At 51.2% G+C, this 17,740-nt stretch overlaps 1 long non-coding RNA gene across 1 annotated transcript; it reads left to right on the plus strand.

The window, feature by feature from the left end:
* Window positions 1-1,141: 1,141 nt before the first annotated feature.
* LOC105715198 (uncharacterized) lies at window positions 1,142-17,373 on the plus strand. Its single transcript, XR_001106996.2, has 3 exons — window positions 1,142-1,227; window positions 11,048-11,630; window positions 16,159-17,373. It is a non-coding gene; the product is annotated as an uncharacterized LOC105715198 (long non-coding RNA).
* The last annotated feature ends 367 nt before the right edge of the window (window positions 17,374-17,740 follow it).

A 17,740-nucleotide genomic window follows, 5' to 3' on the forward strand; every position in this document is an offset into this window, starting at 1 on the left:
GTGGGCCCCCAGAAGCTCGAGCCAGCAGGCAGTCAGCACTGCCCTAGAGTCAACGCTGGGGACAGAGGGGAAGGACACAGGGGTGGGCCGGAGCAGCAATTGGACCCTGTGCGTGCCTGACCCTATGCGTGCTCTGCAACTTGAAGGGACAGAGCTGGCCTGAGTTAAGCAGAATGGGCCGGGCCTTGTGCTCCAGATCGGATGGGGCTGACCCAGGGAAGCCAGGACCTTCAGGCCAAACCTGAAGGGGCCACAGGTGAGGGCTGTGTGCTCAGGAGGGAGTTCTGAGATGCAGGGCAGAAGGCGGGAACCCCACAGGTGGGCACTGCCTCGGGGCCTCCCTCTTGTCCCACGGCCCCGGGTGTCCTGCAGCCCCACAGTCGGCCTCCTTCTGGGGGTCTGTGCCCATCCCCACCCCCTTGCCCTCATCTGCCCCAACCCACCAAGCCTTGGGGCCTTCTCTTGGGGCTTCCTAGCCTCCACTGCGCTGCACCCACCTCTGCCCTCATCACCCAGGAGGCCTTCCTCAGCCTCAGGCTCCACAGCCTTTCACCAGCCTCCCGGCCACTGGCAGTGAAATTTACAGGGGCTCCCTCCAGGCCAAGGGTGCTTCCGTCTCCTCCATGGCAGCGACCCCGGCCCTGCGCGGGGCCCTGGGTGAACACATGGGCTGAATGAATGAAGGAATGAATGAGTGCATGAGGGACACACGAGCACATGAATGAGGGAATGGCACTGGGGGTCCGTGAACAGCTTTGTTGCTTGCATTGAAGATGGTGAAGGCTTTTCGTCTCGGTCCAAGCGTGGAGGCCTCTCTAGAAACCGCCCCTGCCAGCCCCATGAGGGCGGAACTCTGAGCTCGGAGGCCACGGGACCAGTGCAGAAAATGGCTTTGAACTCTGGGAGGAGGAAAGAAGTCCCCCCGCCCAGGAAGGAGAAGAACCACTCTGGAACACTCCCAGGAAAGGTCGCTGGGGGGCAGACCTGAGTGGCGACGCGGCCCCAGATCCCCCGAAGGGCAGCCCCCGGTGAGTCAGGGCCTGAGTCAGCGCCCTCCGCGTTCCCAGCGGCCTCGCCGCGACCTGCAGCCGCTCTGGGCGCCCCGGGAGCCCGGCCCGGCCCCGCTCAGCGCCGCTCTGGGTTGGAACTTGCACTTTCCGGGAACTCGGACCTCCCCCAGGACGCCTTCCCAGGCGCCACCGGGCCCAGCGGATCGTCGCCGTGCAGGTGCGGGGTGGGGTGTGTGAAAGGCCCGGAACCTGGGCAAGTCGCTGCGGTGCCTCCTGGCTTCCCGGGGGGCATGCTTCACCTTTGCGCCCCCAAACCCTCCGTGCTGCGGTTCCAGCCCCCCTCAGCATTCCCGCCCGCTCCTCCGAGCCTGCCCGTTCCCTCGGCCTTCTTGGGACCTCCCTCTATCACCGCATCTTCCGCCGCTCCCTTCCCTGCAGCGGCTCCGACTCCGGCGGGGCAGGGGACCCCGCCCTTGGCGCCACGCCCACTCCACCCGCGGCCACCTTCCCGCCCTTCCTCCCACGCCAGGCCTTCAGGACGGCCTCTACCCCGGCCGGCCCCCGGCACAGGCTTCGGCCCCCTCCAGGCAGGGGTTGTCGCCACCCACCACTGAAATGGCGGCAGCCAGCTCCCTCCTGCCGCACCCCGTGGCCGCCAGCTCCGTGCCTGGCGGCCCCGCCCACCCCGTGTCTCGCGTGGCACCCACTGCGCTGTTCCTGTCCCGCCTCTCTTCTCGTGACCTCACCCAGCTCCAGACTCTCACATGTTTACGCCTTCAGCCCTGCCCAGCCTGGACCCCACGTCCCCTCCAGTATTTCTTTTTCTTTCTTTCTTTCTTTCTCTTTCTTTCTTTCTTTTTCTTTCTTTCTTTCTTTCTTTCTTTTTTCTTTCTCTCTCTCTTTCTCTTTCTCTTTCTCTCTTTCTCTCTCTTTCTCTCTTTCTCTCTCTTTCTCTTTCTCTCTCTCTCTTTCTTTCTTTCTCTTTCTCTCTCTCTCTCTCTTTCTTTCTTTCTTCTTTTTGAGACGATGTTTCACTCTTGTCGCCCAGGCTGGCTTGCAGTGGCGTGATCTCGGCTCATCGCAGCCTTCACCTCCCGTGTTCAAGCGATTCTGTTGCCTAAGCCTCCCAAGTAGCTGGGATAACATGCATGAGCCACCACGCCCAGCCAACTTTGTATTTGAGACCCTGTTTCAGCATGTTGGTCAGCCTGGTCTCAAACTCCTGACCTCAAGTGTTCCACCCGACTCACCCTCCCAAAGTGCTGGATTACAGGCGGACGGTGCGGGGTGGGGTCGGGGGGTCCTCTCCAGTATTTCTGAGGCCAGCTGCCCAGAGAGGAGGGCTGGGTGGAGCGGATGGGGCCAACAGCAGCAGGCCTGGACCACAAGACTGGCACCAGGCACGCACCTCGGCTGGCTCTGGCTAGCCTACGTCCACCCAGCTGCAGGACCTCCACCCCCAGCCTCCTGCAGCAGCCCCACATCTCCATGGGGTCACCCTGCTGGGATCAAGAACACCTCCCCCAATGTCCCAGCCTATGGGAGGTGAGCCACAGCACCGACCACTTCTGGACAGAGGCTGCCTCATGACTTCTGACCTCTGTCTCTCGGGTTGGCATGAGAGAGACTGGACTCCAGCAGGCCTCAGGGCAGAGGCAGATGTCAGCCTCCAGGGATGTCACTGCCAGAACCCCGGATGCCCCAAGCCATCCGCACTCCCCTATGCAGTTTCTCTGCTACAATAACAGATACCCAGATCTGAGCCCTCTCACCTGGGCCACTGCCAATGTCCCCTAAGGCCCTACATCCCACCCCCAGGAGCCCTGAGGATCTTTCCTTTTAAAGATATTCAGACCTCACAGATAAGTCTGCGCAGGCCAGCCCCTCCCCAGTTCCCAGGCCCTACCCTGACAATGGCCACAGCTTCAGAGCAGCTGAAACCTGCTGTGAGTGAAAAATGAGAAGCCGTTGTTTTAATTTTACTTTCTCTGATTACTAATGAGGGTATTTCTTCTCTGTGTAAAAACTTCACTGGTGTTTAATTGGATTTTTGTCTTTTTGTTAATGTATAGGAGCTCCTTTTGTTTTTTGCCTTTTTTTTTTTTTTTTCCCTTGGAGATGGAGTCTTGCTCTGTTGCTCAGGCTAGAGTCTAGTGTCGTGATCTCGGCTCACCGCAACCTCCACCTCTCAGGTTCAAGCAATTCTTCTGCCTCAGCTTCCTGAGTAGCTGGGATTACAGACACCTGCCAGCACACCTGGCTAATTTTTGTATTTTTAGTAGAGACAGGGTTTCACCATCTTGGCCAGGCTGGTCTCAAACTCCTGACCTCATGATCCACCAGCCTCAGCCTCCCAAAGTGCTGGGATTACAGGCGTGAATCACCGCACCCGGCCAGGAGCTCCTTTTGTACTTACATATATTATGAATTCAAATTCTTGTAGATAAAGATTAATGTTTAGAGGCAAAATCGATTCTCATGCAAATAAAAATTGAACACACCTAAGATTTTATTTAATTCATTAATAAGGAAACCAGTAAGATGTTAAAACCAGTTCAAAGGAGAATTGGAAAGACAGACACATAGGCTACAAGGAAAGCTGGAACACGTTTGCTTATTGGTGCAAACTGCTTACTATCGTATAGGGCAGTACAGCTGGGACTATCTTTTCCACGGGACAGAATTCAATTCACTCTCTATGGAGCAAAATTCATTTGCATTCTATGGGCAGGATCATTGGCCTTATAACTTAACTTCTCCCCGATAGAGCTGTAAAATAGCTTAGTCCAGCCGGGCGCCGTGGCTCATGCCTATAAGCCCAGCACTTTGGGAGGCCGAAGTGGGCGGATCACAAGGTCAAGAGATCAAGACCATCCTGGCTAACATGGTGAAACCCCATCTCTACTAAAAAAAATACAAAAATTAGCTAGGCGTGGTGGCATGCACCTGTAGTCCCAGCTACTCAGGAGGCTGAGAATTGCTTGAACCCAGGAGGCGGAGGTTGCCATGAGCCAAGGTCTCGCCACTGCCTTCCAGCCTGGCTCCCGGCAATGGAGCAAGACTCTGTCTCAAAAAAAGAGGCCAGGCGCGGTGGCTCACGCCTATAATCCCAGCACTTTGGAAGGCCAAGGCGGGTGGATCACGAGGTCAAGAGATCGAGACCATCCTGGTCAACATGGTGAAACCCTGTCTCTACTAAAAATACAAAAATTAGCTGGGCATGGTGGCGCACGCCTGTAGTCCCAGCTACTCGGGAGGCTGAGGCAGGAGAATTGCTTGAACCCAGGAGACAGAGGTTGCGGTCAGCCGAGATCGCGCCATTGCACTCCAGCCTGGGTAACAGGAGCGAAACTCCATCTCAAAAAAAAAAAAAAAGAAAAAGAAAAAAAAGAGCTTAGTCCATAGCATAGCAGTTGAAGAAGGACCCCATAGAATCAGATCATTCCCAGTGGGGTCACTAAACAGATGCCACTCAGCACACTACTGAAAGAACACCACGCTCCCGTAAGCGCATTTCCAAGTCTATGACACTTTTTCCCTCTATGTCACATCTTTTCACTTTGTTGGCTGTTGTCATGAAGTGATGTTATCATTGATCAGTGGTTTCATCTGTGATTTGTGCTGTTTGTATCTCATTTGCAACCTATACAGAAACACACTCAATTTTTTGCAAGTTCACTTAAAGTATTGCTTTTCTTTCTTTTTCTTTCCTTCCTTCCTTCTTTTCTTCTTTCTTTCTTTCCTTTCTTTTCTTTTCTTTCTTTCTTTTCTTTCTTTCTTTCTTTTCTTTCTTTAGTTGAGATGGAGTCCCCCAGGCTACAGTGCAATGGTGTGATCTCAGCTCACTGCAACCTCCGCCTCCCAGGTTCTAGTGGTTCTCCTGCTTCAGCCTCCAAGTGGCTGGGATTACAGGTGTGTGCCACCACGCTGAGCTAATTTTTGTATTTTTAGTTCATACGGGGTTTCACCATGTTGGCCAGGCTGGTTTGGAACTCTGACCTCAGGTGATCCGCCTGTCTCAGGCTCCCAAAGTGCTGGGATTATAGGCATGAGCCACCGTGCCTGGCCTAATTCCTGTATACATCTTATAATTTGGTAGGGCAAGTTCTCACCATCTTGTTCTTCTTCTGCTTCCAAATAGTCCCAGCTATTCTTGGACATTTTCATTCCCATATGAATTATAGAATCGGCTTGTCACAGAAATCCCATCTCTCTCTCTCTTTTAAAAAAGTATATTCCTGAGAGATTTAGTGTCAAGTTTCTTGTATATTTTAGCATTACCATAAATGGGAGATTTCAGTTTTGTTACATCTTCTAACTTGCAATTGCTGGTAAATAGGAATACTGCTTATGACTGATCAGGATCTGATGTCAATCTGATGAATTTTCTCTAGAAGCAGTAGCTTTTACTTATTAGTAGATTTATGGATTTTTTTTTTTTTTTTTTTTTTTGAGATGGAGTTTCACTCATGTTACCCTGGCTGGAGTGCAATGGCGCGATCTCGGCTCACCGCAACCTCTGCCTCCTGGGTTCAGGTAATTCTCCTGCCTCAGCCTCCTGAGTAGCTGGGATTACAGGCACGCGCCACCATGCCCGGCTAATTTTTTGTATTTTTAGTAGAGACGGGGTTTCACCATGTTGACCAGGATGGTCTCCATCTCTTGACCTTGTGATCCACCCGCCTCGGCCTCCCAAAGTGCTGGGATTACAGGCGTGAGCCACCGCGCCCGGCCCTGGATTTTTTTTTTTACTAGTAGGTTTAGATACTTTTTTCTCTCTTTCGTACATATTCTGAAAGTCCATTATGACTTACCTTCTAGTGGAATGTTGAGATTTTGATCTTCATTCTTTCATTTGTCCTAGTTGGCATTCACTGAGCACTTCCAATCTGAGGACTCACCTCTTCCTTCAGTTCTAGGGATAAATATTAATTATCTTTCCTTCTCACTAATATGTAGTCTTGGGCCTCTGACTGAATAAACGAGGGAGCCTCTGGATTTGCACTTCCTCTTTTTCAAGAAGCTACTCGCTGTTCTGTCATATTTCCCCTTATTGGACAAGTCATTTTTTTTCTTCCAAACCTTTCAAAATTTTTTCTTAGCCCTTGACTTTTAGAAATTTGACTGTGATTTGCCTAGGAATTATTTTACTCTGCCTAGGATTTGTCGAACTTTTTGGTCTCCAAGTTAATGCTTTCCATTAATACTGAGAAGTTTTCAACCATTATTTCCTCAAATTTATTTTGCCCTTATGTCTCTCTCCTCTCCTTCTGGGACTCCAGTTACATGTATTTGTGCTGCTTGGTACTGTCCAAGAGAACACTGAAGTTCTCTTCTTTTTTCTCCAATTCTTTTTTTTTTTTTTTTTTGAGATGGAGTCTTGCTCTGTCACCCAGGCTGAAGTGCAATGGCACAATCTTGGCTCACTGCAACCTCCATCTCCCAGGTTCAAGCAATTCTTCTGCCTCAGCCTCCCAAGTAGCTGGGATAATAGGTGCCTACCACCACACCTGGCTCATTTTTGTATTTTTAGTAGAGACAGGGTTTCACCACACTGGCCAGGCTGGTCTGGAACTCCTGACCTCAGGTGACCCACCTGCCTCGGCCTCCCAAAGTGATGGAATTACAGGCATGAGCCACTGCACCTAGCCTTTTTACTCCAATTCTATTTCCCTCTTTTCTTTGAGTTAAATACTTTCTGCTGATTTGTCTTCAAGGTTACTGATCCTTTGTTTTCCTGCCATTTCCAGAACTGGGGCCTATCTAGTAAATTTTTTAAATTGCATTATTGTTCGTTTCAGCTCTAGAATTCTCATTAATATTTCCGTTTGTCCAAATTCTCTGTTCGCTCATTGATATCATATTTTCCTATAATTCCTTGAACATATTTTCCTATGAACCTATTTTTTTTTTAATTCTTCAAACGTATTTATAACAGATACTTTTAAGTCTGTACCTGCTAAATCTAAATTCTGGGCTCAGAGATTGCACCTGTTAGCTTCCTTTATGAAACACATTTTCCTGTTTCTTTGTCTAGTAATTTTTGGTTGAAAACTGGGTATTGTAGCTAATATATCGTAGCAGCTTTGGAATCAGTAGTGGAATCACGGAAAACCAGCCAGGACCAAGGACTCCAGGAATGACAGGTGTGGCAGGGTCGGGAACTGAACCGTCCCAGAGTTCATCAGAGCTTTCTCACTGCCACTTCCTCTGCCCAGTTTCCCTCACTGTTCTCCTCCCCAAATTTGTTTCATTGTGCTAGACTTAGCTTAAGAATCACCCCCTTAGGGTAGTCTTTCCAATAACCCTGACCAGGTTAGGACCCCTTGTTAAACACATTTGTAAGTACTTTCTACAACTGCGGCAATTATGAACTTGTTTGTGTACTTTCTTCTTTAATGTCTATCTACTCTACTACACTGGAAGGGAAATGAGAGCAAGGACATTGCACGTTGTTACCACATGCCTGAGGTGCAGAGGACCTCAGGAAATATTTGTTTAGTGAATTCATGTTGCCCACTTTACCTCGAGGACATTTTCAGAATTTGCCGTCTCACCAGAACACATAAGAATGTTCATTCCCTGAACACTTACTGGTACTTACAATCTCTTATAAGTTTTTTTGTTCTTTTTTTTTTTGGGACAGAGTCTCACTCTGTTGCCCAGGCTGGAGTACAGTGGCACGATCTTGGCTCACTGCAACTTCCGCCTCCCAGGTTCAGGCAATTCTCCTGCCTCAGCCTCCTGAGTAGCTGAGATTACAGGTGTGTGCCACCACGCCCAGCTAATTTTTGTATTTTTAGTAGAGACGAGGTTTCACCATGTTGTTCAGGCTGGTCTCAAACTCCTGACCTTGTGATCCACCTGCCTCGGCCTCCCAAAGTGCTGGGATTACAGGCATGAGCCACCACGCCCGGCCATATAAGTATTTTTGATGATCTTTTTATACGCTTTTCCAATCTAATAGCTGAAAATTTCATCTTAGTCTAATTTGGATCCTTTGAAATTGAACATTTTTCACATTTACATTGGCAATTTGAAGTTTCTCCTCTGTAAGTTTCCTTCCCATGTCATTTGCAAATATTTTGTCTTATTTTGTTACAAAGAGACTTTCACATGTTACTGATATGGTCTGGTTCTGTGTCTCCACCCAAATCTCATCTTGAATTATAATCTGAACTGTAATCCCCACGTGGTGGGGCAGGAATCTCATGGGAGGTAATTGGATTATGGGGGTGGTTCCCCCGTGCTGTTCTCATAATATTGAGTGAGTTTTCACGATATCTGATGGTTTTATAAGGGGTTCTTCTCCCTTCGCTTTCCACTTCTCTCCCCTGCTGCCTTGTGAATGAGGTGCCTGCTTTCCCTTCGCCTTCCACCATGATTGTAAATTTCCTGAGGCCTCCCCAGCCATGTGGAACTTGAGTCAGTTAAACCTCTTTTCTTTATAAATTACCTAGCCTTGGGTGGGCACAGCGGTTCACACCTGTAATCCCAGCACTTTGGAAGACCAAGGCAGGTGGATTACTTGAAGTCAGGAGTTTGAGACCAGCCTGGCCAACATGGTGAAACCCCATCTCTACTAACAATATAAAAATTAGCCAGGCGTGGTGGCACGTGCACCTGTGTAGTCTCAGCTACTCTGGAGGCTGAGGCAGGAGAATCACTTGAACCTGGGAGGTGGAGTTTGCAGTGACCTGAGATTGCACCACTGCCTTCCAGCCTGGGCAACAGAGTGAGACTTCATCTCAAATAAAATAAATAGATAAATAAATAAATAAATTACCCAGTATTGGGTATTTCTTTGTAGCAGTGTGAAAACGGGCAAATGCAGTTATATTAGAACTGTTTTGTCCAGCACATAGTTTTCCCAGTTTGTTGTCTGTCTTTTCACTCTGCTTGTACTGTTTTCTCCTGCACGTGGAAACAAACCGTACATCTGTCCTCCATTCTTTCCTTTCTCTCCCTGATGTGAGTCTCACTGCTTAGAAAGATATTTCTCAACCTCAAAATTAGGTAAATATCTATGTATACTTTCTCCTAGTGTATTTATGGTTTCATTTTTTTAACCTTAAGTTTTTTTTTTTTTTTTTTTTTTTTTTAAGATGGGGGTTCACCATGATGGCCAGGCTGGTCTTGAACTCCTGACCTCAGGTGATCCACCCACCTCAGCCTCCCAAAGTGCTAAGATTACAGGCGTGAGCCACCGCGCCTGGCTCTACCTTAAGATTCTTAACCCATCTCAAATTTATGTTGGTACAAGAAGAGAGACATCGATCTAATTTCATTTCATCTTTCTCAGTGGTTGCCTGTTGCTCCATCGATTCCTTATTTAAAAATATGTATATACCCAAATAAGCTGGGCACAGCAGTACATGCCTGTAGTCCCAGCCACACAGGAAGCCAAAGTGGGAGGATCACTTGAGTCCAGAAATTCAAGACCAGCCTGGGCAACACAGCAAGAGCCCATCTCTAAAACATATCCCACACCTTTACCTCTTTCTAGATTTTCTATTCTGTCTATTGATCTACTTACTCCAGTGACAGCCCTGTAAGTTTTTGAAAATGTTTGCTTTGTAATTCATTTGACTATCTGGTATTAAATCTCACTAGAAATTATTTATTTAGCTAATATTTATTGAGTCATTAATTTGAGCCCAATACTGTTTAGGTGCTGAGAGTGCAGCAGTGAATGAGGCAGACACAAGAATTCTGTTTTTGTGGAACTTATATTCTGTTCAGACACCTATTGCTCATTCCTTCAAAAGCTGGTGAACAGGCGGGGCATGGGGGTTCACGCCCGTAATCCCAGCACTTTGAGAGGCCAAGGTGGGTGGATCACAAGGTCAAAAGATCAAGACCTGGCCGGGCGCGGTGGCTCACGCCTATAATCCCAGCACTTTGGGAGGCTGAGGTGGGTGGATCACGAGGTCAAGAGATCGAGAGCATCCTGGTCAACATGGTGAAACCCCGTCTCTACTAAAAATACAAAAAAAATTAGCTGGACATGGTGGCGCATGCCTGTAATCTCAGCTACTCAGGAGGCTGAGGCAGGAGAATTGCCTGAACCCAGGAGGCAGAGGTTGCGGTGAGCCGAGATCGTGCCATTGCACTCTAGTCTGGGTAACAAGAGCGAAACTCCGTCTCAAAAAAAAAAAAAAAAAAAAAAAAGATCAAGACCATCCTGGCCAACAAGGTGAAACCTTGTCTCTACTAAAAATATAAAAATTATCTGGGTGTGGTGGCGTGCACCTACAGTCCCAGTTACTCGAGAGGCTGAGGCAGGAGAATCACTTGAACCCAGGAGGCGGAGGTTGCAGTGAGCCAAGATCGTGCCACTGCACTCCAGCCTGGTGACAGAGCGAGATTCCATCTCAAAAAAAAAAAAAAACAGAATCTGGTGAACAGTGGCAAGTGCTCTTCAATGCCGAAGGGCGGGAGATGAACCCTGGCGCGTGGTACTGTGTCCCCTGTACTAAGAACGCAAAGGTCCGGGAACCAAGGGAAAGACTCAGGTCCAGGAGGTGAGACTGACTTCTCTCACCCGTCCCACATCCTTTGACTTTGTGAAGTTCGATGTCCCAGTTCCCACAGGGAGATTCTGCCACCAGGTGACAAACCATGGGTCTTGAGGCTTCAATGACCTCTTGGTCATTTTGGCTTCTTCATGCCAGTGGACCAACAGGCAAAGAAAGGAGTCACCATCCTGGCAGAGTCATTGGCCCTGACCTCAAGAGAAGCCCCGCTCAGAGCCAGATAATTCACTGCGGTGCCTCTTGGCACTTCCAAGATGGTCACAGCAGGGACCTGGCAATGGCAGCAGCCACAGCCAGCAAGCGTAAACGCAACTGAGGGCTCAGACTCCCCAAAGAGAAAGGCGAGGACCCCGCAACACCCACGCAACCTAGGCCCATGGAAGTGCTCATCTGGAATGGTGGCGGAGGATCGAGATGAGGTGACCCATCACGACCTCAGAGCGGCTGCGGTAGTGGAGACTGTAGCTCCTCACACTAATCATCTTGTCTTCAAACTTGCAGAGCTTGCTGTGGCTGCCACCTGGAAGAGAACTCTGTGGCAGACTAGACGTCATCAAGGCACACGCAGACGTGAGGAAGGCACCACACCCCTCTGATGCACCACTTCAAAGTCTTCTCAACCGCAGCTCCTCCATTCCCACCACAGACGGTCTTCAGTGGCTTCGTCCAGCTTTGGGTGGGTGCCAGCAGCCACACAGTGCCTTGCCTTGGGCCCGCGCTGGAGATCTCCTGCTTCCTGTCCAGGTGCTTCTCTGAACATGCGACTCAGGGCTCCTGGTGGAACCCACTCTGCAGTCACGCTCATGCAACCTGGGAATGCTGGAAAGTTAACATCTACAGAGCCGCCCTGACTGGTGGCAAGTTGAGCCGATGGAGAAATCTTTTCAGCTCACGAGTGAACAGTTCTGAGATACATTTCGTGAGATCCCCCAGAAACCCCCACAGGAGCAGGTATGGGCCTCCTGCAGCCATGGCTGACTTGATGAAACGTCCGTGTATCGTTTCCCTGAGATCTCATTTCCAGTTGAAATGTCTGCAGGCAAGTCTTTGTCTCAAGCTTTGCTTCCAAGGAAACCAGACTAAGGTACGTGCCATTGTGGAAAGACTGTGTACAAAAAATGAACTCACAAATTTAAATAAGCATAATCAGTGTTATGGAGAAATAATACAGGGCGGTGTGATGGGATTGTGACTCTAGAGAAATAATACGGGGTGGTGTGATGGGATTGTGACTCTGGATCTGTGCCATCTAATAGGGTAGCCACTAGCCATGTGTGACTATAAATGCAGGCCGGGCGCAGGGTGGTGGCTCATGCCTGTAATCCCAGCACTGTGGGAGGCCGAGGCAGGTGGATTATTTGAAGTCAGGAGTTCAAGACCAGCCTGGGCAACATGGTGAAACCCCATCTCTACTAAAAATACAAAAAATTAGCTGGGCGGTAATGGCATGCACCTGTAATCCCAGCTACTTGGGAGGCTGAGGCAGGAGAATCACTTGAGCCTGTGAGGCGGAGGTTGTGGTGAGCCGAGATCACGCCACTGCACTCCAGTCTGGGCGACAGAGACTCTATCTCAAAAATAAATAAATAGGTCGGGCACAGTGGCTCACACCTGTAATCCCAGCACTGTGGGAGACCAAGGCGGGCGGATCACCTGAGGTTAGGAGTTTGAGACCAGTCTGGTCAACATGGCGAAACCTCGTCTCTACTAAAAATACAAAAAATTAGCAGGGTGTGGTGGCAGATGCCTGTAGTCTCAGCTATTCAGGAGGCTGACGCAGGAGAATCGCTTGAACCTGGGAGGCAGAGGTTGCAGTGAGCCAAGATAGCACCACTGCATGCCAGCCTGGGTGACAAGAGCAAAACTCAATCTCAAAAATAAATAAACAAACACATATAAATGCAAATTAGTTAAAATTAAATGAAATTTAAAATTTAGCTCCTGGGTCACACTAGCCACATTTCGAGTGTCCAACAGTCCCATGCGTCTGGTGGCTGCCTGACTGCAAAGTCCAGATACAGAACATTTCAAGCCTCACAGAAAGGTCTGCTGGTCAGTGCTGCTCTGAGTCATCTGGCCAGTGCCTGCTGCTTTGTACTTGATTCTAAGCACAGAGTCACAGCGTCGAGATCTGGCTAATTTGACTTTCTGTCTGTAGAAAGTAGCACAGAGACCAGCACAGAAGCAGACAGTAATCAAGTTTACAGACAGCAGGCAGGAAGGAAAAGAGGGAGGAAGAGAGAGACAGGAGAGATGCAGAAGCAGGAGGAAGGAGGGAGGAAGGAAGGAAGGGAGGGAGGGAGGGAATAAGGAAGAAAGGAAGCTCCCAGCCCATCCACATGGAGCAGTTTGCAGTTGGGGCCTCAGGCCTGGCAGGTCAAAACAGCCAGGGTGTGGAGGGAGGGAGAGTCTAGGATGCTGGCGTTTACTAAGCACTTACTATGTGCCTGGCACCATCCTAATTCTTAATTCCCTGCAGTTTTCGCATTATACCCTATGGTTGTTATTTGATTTCACAGAGGAGGAAACTGAGGCCGGAGAGGTGACACAGCTTGTTCAGGCACACGGGACCCTGAGTAGCGAGCCAGGGTCAGGCCAGGCAGGCGGCTCCAGGCCTGGTTCCTTCCCCTCGAACCACTGAGGTCGAAGGTGGGAGGATGCGGTGAAACAGGAGCCGAGTGTCCACATTCCCTTCCTTCCCTCCTGGGCCCAGAAACCTCTAAGACCTTGCCAATACCTTCTGGCCAGCCCCCACCAGCCCTGCCAGCTGCCCACTGAGCCAGCCCCTCTGCCCAACACCCAGCCCTGGGGCGGTAGCAGCCAAAGGGGGCAGGTCACACTGCTGCCAGCTGGAGCCCAGGTGGCCGAACCATGCAGGAGCCCTGCCCCTGATGTCAGCACCACCAAAGCATCCTCATTAACCGCCCCCCAGGTGACACAGCCCAGCTCTTCTGCATGGGATGTGTGGGGGACTCACAGAGCCCCAGGTGTTCGCAAGAAGCCGGGATGGAAAGTCTGACTCACTCCTTCCCAAGCGTGGGATGGCTTTTCCATTGCTAATTTCCGAAGAATCCGGTGAAGTAGTGGAAAGACCGAGAAGGCGAGAGACTGGGTCTCACCCTAGCCCATCCTGGCTTTAGACAAGAACCGCAGAGCCTCAGTCTCCCCTTCTGTTCACCAGAAACCAGGGCCCTGTCCAGCTCCGACTCTCAAAGTGCCCAGGTGTGAATGAGGCTGACGGCACGACAGTCGCCTTGGGGCTGCAGCCTTTAAAGCTTTGGTTTGTTTTCCAAACACATCTTTGGGAGTGAGGACCCAACAATCATGACTTACACCTTTAGTTTCAGAAGTTATATTTCACTAGCAGGAGTACAAAGGACTTGAGAACCGGATCTCCCTCCTCAGTCACCCTGAGGATGTCCCAGCCTTGCCCCTGGAGCAGTCAGACGTCCAGTAAAATGAGGGCTTGGACGCTGTGCACTGGTCTGTGGACTGACTGTGCGTCGGTCTGTGGACTGACTGTGCATCAGGTCTGCTTTCTCCACACCCGCCCAGGGAGACTGGTAGTATTGTTATTCCCATTTATAGCAAATCTACCTCCCTGCCAGAATTAGAGCAACCCTTCAGCATCACTTCCTCTAGGAAGCCTTCCCTGACTCCCAAGTCTGAGCCAAGCTCCTTCCCAGGTGTCCTCCAGACCCTGGAGTGCACTGTCCAGTGTGCCCAGCCACATTGAGGCTTCCCTCCCCTCTTGGTTTTGCCCACACTGAGAGCGGCAGCCCTGCCATGTAGGGCCCAGCTGCCACTTAGCCGGCCCCTGATGGGTGCACCCTGTGTGCTTCCTACCCTGATATTAGGGGGCCTTGGTGAGGACCTGATGCCATGTAGCTCACAGGCCTCTGGCTTTTGGGGCCAGAATCAAACTGCCCATCTCTTGTGCAACCAGCTGCTCCTTAAAGGCGCTCAAATTTTGGGACTGAGAAATTAGTGGACTCCTAGCCTGCAACTCCTCAGGAGTTCAAGGCAGGCATTTTTTTAAAAACTCAACTCACCCTCTTCCACCATCTCATTTTCCCACCCTGACATTTCCTTTAGCTGGACCGACTTCTATGTTTTATTTTAATGTTGGTGTTTCTAGTCCTGCTGGCCACCCGTGAGGCAGAATGTCTATGAATGCAAAAAAAAGGACAATTTGCCCAAGGAAGGGATTTCTTTAAAGTGAATTCTGAATGTCCTTCCTCTTTCAGAATGTTCCTTCTCCCTGAGTGCTCCCTACCCTGGGATGCTCCCTCTCCCTGAGTGCTCCCTCTCCCTGAGTGTTCCCTTTCCCTTCAGTTCTCCCTCTCCCTTCAGCTCTCCTTCTCCTTCAGTGCTCCCTCTCCCTGAGTGTTCCCTCTCCCTGCAGTGTCCCTCTCCCTTCAATGCTCCCTCTTCCTGAGTGTTCCCTCTCCCTGATTGCCCCCTCTCCCTGAGTGTTCCCTCTCCCTTCAGTGCTCCCTCTCCCTGAGTGTTCCCTCTCCCTTCAGTGCTCCCTCTCCCTGAGTACACCTTCTCCCTGAGTGCTCCCTCTCCCTGAGTACACCCTCTCCCTTCAGTGCTCCCTCTCCCTGAGTGTTCCCTCTCCCTGAGTGTTCCCTCTCCCTGAGTACCCCCTCTCCCTGAGTGCCCCCTCTCCCTGAGTGCCCCCTCTCCCTGAGTGCCCCCTCTCCCTGAATGTTCCCTCTCCCTTTAGTGCTCCCTCTCTCTGAGTACACCCTCTCCCTGAGTGCTCCCTCTCCCTGAGTGTTCCCTCTCCCTGCAGTGCTCCCTCTCCCTTCAGTGCTCCCTCTCCCTGAGCACGCCCTCTCCCTGCAGTGCTCCCTGCACCCTTTTGCTCCCTGTCTCTGGAGTGTTCTCTCTCCCTGAGCACTCCCTCTCCCTGAGTGCTCCCTCTCTCTTCAATGCTCCCTCTCCCTGCAGTGCTCCTTCTGCCTGGAATGCTCCTTTTGCCTGCAGCTTTGCCTGAAGTGCTGTCCACTCTCGTCTCCTGATGAGAAGCTACTCATCCTCCTTGAGGCTCAACTCAGGCAGCTGCCTCCCAGGAAGCCTTCCTGGACTCCTCCACTGCCTCCTCTGTTCTCCCACACACCATGCCCACCCCCTCATGCCTCCTTTCTCTCAACACTCACCATCTATGTTTTATCTTCCATCCCCACCTCTCCTGCCTCTAGCTAGGCTCTGAGCCCTCAAATGGCAGACCAGGGTCTCATGCCTTTGGGGAGGCAGGGATCTGTACCAGTGTGTAGCCCACAGGAGGCCTCTGTGAGTCAGCTGCTAAAGCCAGTAATGCCAGCCACCCGGGCTGGGAAGGACCCAGCCCTGTACCTCATCCCCATCCTTGAAAGAGTGATCTTACTCATTTATATTTGGGGAAGCTAGATGGATGCTTAGAGAGCGTCTCTACAACCTCCTCTTTTAACTCTGGGGAAACTAAGGCCCAGGCAGGGAACATCTTGCCCAATGTCACCTTCTCTAAACCTCTCCCTCCTGTCCTGAGCCCTTGCCATGGCAGAACTGAGCTCCCCAGCACCTTGGCAGAAATGAACCTGAGTGCATGCTCCCCACCCACACAGGTGTGCGCATGCGCAGGAACCCTCACTGCCTCCGCAAGATGGGCAGGCAGTGCTCACAGACCCCTAATCAAGTGAGGATACCGAGTCTCCGGAGGACAAGTGATGAGCCTACAGTCAGCTGCGAGGCTGGGACATCAGACTCTGGGTTGTGGCTGTCTCCTGTCGCAAATGTGCCCAGTCCAAATTCACAGAAGGTGCTGGAATTGCCTGCCTACCTGGCATGTGTGCTTTTTCTGTCTTGTCTGTTCAGAACATGTTTAAGCAGGTGGGGACGGATGCCGCAGGACTCACGTGGGCCTGGCATCCTTCTGGGCTAGTTTAGCACGTCGTAGTTTAGCAGCTCTTGGTGATGTCCCTTTCCCTTTGCACATCCACTGACGGGTCCCGGAGGACCTTGTTGACAAGCTATTGCCCCTGTGACCGAGACACCCAGTGGCAGGGACTGTGGCACAGCTCAGGAGAACAGTACCACGCAGCTTTTATTTATTTATTTATTTATTTTGAGGCGGAGTATCACTCTGTCACCCAGGCAGGAGTGCAGTGGCGTGATCTCGGCTCGCTGCAACCTCTGCATCCCTGGTTCAAGTGATTCTCCTGCCTCAGCCTCCTGACTTGCTGGGATTACAGGTGCGTGTCACCATGCCCAGCTAATTTTTGTATTTTTAGTAGAGACAGGGTTTCACCATGTTGGCCAGGCTGGTCTCGAACTGCTGACCTCGTGATCTGTCCGCCTCTGCTTCCCAAAGTGCTGAGATTACAGGCGTGAGCTGACCATCCAGCTTTTAAAAGGGACATTGGTAAGCAGTGGATGACAAATGTTATTTTCCAGGAAAAAGTCAAGACGCTGAATTAAAAGTTCATCCTGAGCTGTGAGGAAGAATTTGCCCCACGGAGAGAGAGGAGGCGAGGGAGCCCATCTCCAGGTAGCAGAGCTCTCCCTGGGTGCGACGGTTATTGGTGGCAGCCTTTATTTCCTTACTGATCATTTACAGGATTTTAAAAAATCAATTTAATAAAAGAAAAATAAGAAGGGCAGGAAGGAGGGAGAGGCAGTCACCTACAAGAATCTAAGATCTTTTGGACCTGGTCACAAAGGGGCACCCTCCAGGAGGGTCGCCAGGGCCGCGGGGTCCGGGGCTAGGCCAGGGGTCGATCTCAGCCCAGGCCAACACGCGGACACACGCGCACACCTGGACACACCCGCACACCCACACTCCCGTGAGCCTCGCCCCGCCGCGCCGGGGGCCGCATTGGCGTTCCGCGCAGTTCCCAGCCCGCAGCGCCGCACGGGGACAGTGGCGCATTGTTCCCTGGACACGCCAGGCGGTGCAGCGCCCTCGGGGCTTGGCGCGGCCCCGCCGCGATTTGCATGCGCTCCAGTCACAAAGGTTCAAGGTCAGGAGCACCGGGCGGCCCAGCCCCGCCTGGCCCAGGCGCTATTCTTCACCCCGGCGGCGGGAATTCCTCGCCGCCCGCACCCGGGCCGCCCCTGCGCGTGAATGGCCGAGGGCCGCCACCGTCTGAGGCGCTTTGTGTCTCGGCCCGGCCAGCTGGGCCCGCGAGGGACGTGCCAGCTCGGCCG

Source organism: Aotus nancymaae, unplaced genomic scaffold (assembly GCF_030222135.1).
Source record: "Aotus nancymaae isolate 86718 unplaced genomic scaffold, 86718_ANA_hifiasm-v0.15.2.pri h1tg000076l, whole genome shotgun sequence".
Classification (NCBI taxonomy): Eukaryota; Metazoa; Chordata; class Mammalia; order Primates; family Aotidae; genus Aotus; species Aotus nancymaae.